A 3,246-nucleotide genomic window follows, 5' to 3' on the forward strand; every position below is an offset into this window, starting at 1 on the left:
ATATATATATATATATATATATATATACACACACACATACACACATATATTTATATGTGTGTGTATGTGTATGTGTATATGTGTGTAAATATACGTGTGTGTATAACTAGTAATGTGTATTTTGTTTGTTGAAAATATCTATTGAACGGTATTATCGATTTAAAATATGGTAATCATTGTGAAGATTTCATTTGCTTAAGAATAAACATTCAAGTTGCTTTGCTCCTGCAACGTGGCAGTGTCCTTTACTATATGTCATCTTTAATACTTTAATGCGCACAAAATATTAACATACCGGAATGTGAATTGGAGTGCAGACAAAATTATAATTACAAATGTGTATTGTATGAAATTGCAATCTAACATATACTTAAAATACAATATTTACTACAACTGATGTTTATAATGTATGACCAATAAAATGTGTATAAAATACAAAACGTCATTTTTCAATTCTGTTTCTATAATTGCTTTGTGAAGTGATATTTAGTACTAAAGGAATGGAATGTGCAATCGCGCAAATGAGTTTATAAACCCCATCCACCAAAACAATTATTTGCTACTAAATTGCAGGTCTTCTTCAAACATTTTCTAGTTATATACTAATTTACTTTTTAAATAGATAATGTAGTATATTCGGGTAATCGTATAAATTAATTGCGAGAGATAACCGAAGGTCTATGAAAAAATTGATAACTTATTTATTAAGTGTTGCTAGTTTTCTACACATTTTATTTTCGCATTTTAGGGCTGGAGCGATAATATCATAAGCAACTACTAGATAACAATTTCTATATTTCTTTAGTGAAGGTCCACTAATACTCAGAATAATTTATCGTTTAGTCTTTCGTAAAACACATATACGCAACATATTAATTAGCAAGTGTAATGCTAAAGAAAACGTTGACAAAGATGTATGAATTTGTCATGAAAAACTCAAGGGAATGAAATTCCTATAGTCATAGGTTTGATTACATGACGAAATTCTTCTTGCGTAGTATACCGTGCTTCCGTGTTACATATTTCTCTTCGTTTACTATCAAGCTAGCGCCTTTTCTAAGCAAACGCACATCTACATTCACAAACACAAGCATGCATACGCACATATATAAGAGCAATTGTGAGATAGACGTGGCGGAGACCTTGGAGCGAGAGGAAGGTTACAAACTTATTGTGTATGTCTCTGAAACCGACGCAAAATAATATATTAATCTACTACTCGCCATAAATGTTTCAAAGCTAAAAAAGAAATTTGTTTAATAAAAAACCGACTGATCATTCAAGCCACAACCTTAAACAAGCGATCGAATAGTTAGTTGGTTAGATAGTCAACCGATTGTGAAATAATAAAGAGGTTCGCGTGTGTTAAATTTATTGTGGGTAATGATTCACCTAAGACACAACAAAATTGATATGATTTTAACATTAAATTAGAATACAATGTCTATGCCTCTGACACTGACGCAAAATGATACATTAATCTATTACTTGCCATAAATGTTTCAAGGTTAAAATAACTTAACGTTCACAATTAATTAGTTTTTCATAATTAAACTGATCTTTATGTTATAATTGTTGGTTTGCTGAGCTCATCCGATTGGATACATTCCAAATTATATTGGCATGCGTTGGAAGATTACCACCATAAAATAAGTGCAGGCCTTCTGAAATTAGGGAAAACACTTGCTAGTTGTTTACTTAGTATTTCGCAAGATATTTATTGTTACTGCTTCTAATATATGCGATAAGGAAGATAAAGAGATATAAGTACATTGCACATATTTCACTTCATGTAATTACTTCAGCAGTAAATAGTGCCAAATATAATGTCAATTTTTTTCCAAACGTTTAAAATCATTTTTCTTTTATTGGCTAAATTCGCAACTAGAATCAAAAGGTTACAGATATTTTCTTAAAATCACATGCCCTATTAATTGAATGTTGAATATATTGAACTAAATTATGGTGCAAGTTGGAAAGTTCATAATATTGAAGGTGGAAGAGTTGAAAATTAAAACCATAGTGATAGATCTGATGAAAATTCTAGGGGTGAATATGGCTCATGTTTGAAAATCTATTATTCGTTGTTATCTCTTACTACGCATTCAACTATTTTACTCTCAAATACAATTATGCCACCAATCATACACTATCTCGTTTATTACGCGAAACATGTTTCTACAAATTTCATACTTTTATGAACTGGGTGGTTTATTTAGATTTCAATATGATTAAATCAATATAGGCGCAGGCATGGCTCTCTGTTAAGATATTTCCTTTCCAAGCAGATGGTTTCGGGTTCAGCCCCATTGCATAGCAAGCTAGTGTTTTCTACTATAGTCTTGGTCCGACCAAAGCTTTGTGAGTGGATTTGGTAGACGGAAACTAAAAGAAGCGCCCCGTGTTTATGCACACACACATACATATGTAGGAGGGTGAAACTACAAGGACTTTCCGGATTCCGACTGATGAGGAAATCGGCTGCAAATGATACGTATATCTTGTTTTTGTCCTGTTCGCCGTTTGTCGTGCTATCGTTTATTTTTTCCGCATGTTGTGTTTTGTTGACTTCCGTTTGTGTTCCTTATGTTTTACCTTTGATTTGTGTGTGTGTGTGTGTGTGTGTGTGTGTGTGTGTGTGTGTTGGGGGTGGGAGACGAGGTCCACGTAGGTAAAACTATAGGAGAACTTGCTTGAAAAACTTGTAGTTATTAAATAAGTATTTACATTCATACTGAAATAGTTTCAACAATTTTCCTTTTAACAATGGTACAAATGTATACGAAACAATGGGGTTTTAACAGAATTTGAAATTAAGAAGTCGAAAACATGTTTATATGATTAAATCTTCACAAAATTCAATGACAAATATAATAATATCAAAAATGATCAGCGAAGAATATAAAAAATGCGAATTACTAAAAGTTCGATCATACTGAGTTATAGAATACGTGGACCAGAGACAGAAAGAAGAAAAGACGAGAGTAAAAAGAATTTTTTTTTTGTTTACAGTTTCTTCCGTCTTACGTGTAGTTCTTGTTTTCATCGCATACAGTACTTTTCGCTTTTAACGGAATGTTTTGGAATCGAAAATATCTTGTGTATATATACATATACATATACATATACATACACGTACATACATACATGCATACATATATACATACATACGTACACACACACACACACGCACACACACACACATATATATATATATATATATATATGTATATATACATACATATA

The sequence above is a fragment of the Octopus bimaculoides genome, chromosome 12, assembly GCF_001194135.2.
Source record: "Octopus bimaculoides isolate UCB-OBI-ISO-001 chromosome 12, ASM119413v2, whole genome shotgun sequence".
Taxonomy (NCBI): domain Eukaryota; kingdom Metazoa; phylum Mollusca; class Cephalopoda; order Octopoda; family Octopodidae; genus Octopus; species Octopus bimaculoides.